Source organism: Galeopterus variegatus, unplaced genomic scaffold (genome assembly GCF_000696425.1).
Source record: "Galeopterus variegatus unplaced genomic scaffold, G_variegatus-3.0.2 Scaffold2527, whole genome shotgun sequence".
Lineage (NCBI taxonomy): Eukaryota > Metazoa > Chordata > Mammalia > Dermoptera > Cynocephalidae > Galeopterus > Galeopterus variegatus.
In genome coordinates, this window is record NW_007728638.1 from 16,023 (window position 1) to 17,211 (window position 1,189).

Consider the following 1,189-nt stretch of genomic DNA (forward strand, 5'->3'; position numbering starts at 1 on the left):
AGCAGAAATCTGTATGTCAGCAGGGGACGGGTCCCTCCTGTGCTGGCCCCTAAACCACTAACACTGAAGTGCTGGGGCCCCAGACACATGTTGCAGATGCTTGAAACTGAGCTCATCCCAAAATTATGCTCCCCCAACCCTGGAACTTCCTTTCCCTGCTTTTTTTTTTTTCCATTGTGGGCTGAATTGTGTCCCCAAAAAAGATATGCTCAAGCCCTAACCCCTGCCCCTGTGAGCGTGACCTTATATGAAAACAGGGTCTTTGCAGATATAATTAGTTAAGATGAGGCCATATTGGATTAACTGGGCCCTAATCCAATGACTGGTGTCCTTATAAGAGGAAGGAGATGTGAACAGAGACACGCAGAGGAGAAGTCCACGTGAAGACGGAGACAGAGATTGCAGTGACACAGACATGAGCCAAGGGACACTGGGTCATCGGAAGCTGAGAGAAAGGCCTGGCGCAGGCTTTCCCCAGCGGGTCTCAGAGGCATGTGGCCCTGCCCAACCCCGCAGTCGGATGTCTGGCCTTCTGGCCTGGAAGAAGGACCCACCCCTGAAGGGCCCATGCTTAGCTGAACAGATGCTGCCCTGTGGCCTCACCTTGTGGCTACCACGGCTCACTGCTGAAGCAATGTTGCTCCTAATTGTAACCCTCAGTTGTCCTAAAAAATGCAAAGCTGGTGTCATGTGGAAGTGACCCAAATTGAGCTGGCTGGTTAGCTCAGTGGGTTAGAGTGTGGTGCTGATAACACCGAGGTCCAGGGTTCAATCCCTGTACCAGCCAGAAAGAAAGAGAGAGAAAAAAAGAGAAAAATTCAAGTGAAAAAAGCAGAACACAAAATTCTAATTTCATGTACTAACTGGAGTGGAGACCTAAAAATATATATACACTAGAAAGAAATGCATCACATTAAATAAGTTTGTATTTGCCTGCTGAAGAGATAGAATTGCTTTTCTTTAATGAGCATGTACAATTTATATAGCAGGTAAAAAAAATGTTAAAGAAATGACACAAAAGCTTAAATCAGTTCTGATGTCAATAGGAGGTTATAATTAAAAAGTCAGTATTTGAATCAGTATAATGGTCTTTGACATTCAGCTATTTACATACAAGCTTGAAAAGAGTCAAGATAATTTACATCTATATTCATACATATAGAGTACATTTATATATATTTATACATAC

General features: G+C 43.7%; 1 non-coding gene across 1 annotated transcript; it reads left to right on the forward strand.

Annotated features, from left to right (window-relative positions):
* Positions 1-713: 713 nt before the first annotated feature.
* Positions 714-787, forward strand: TRNAI-GAU. The gene has a single exon. It is a non-coding gene; the product is annotated as a tRNA-Ile (tRNA).
* The last annotated feature ends 402 nt before the right edge of the window (positions 788-1,189 follow it).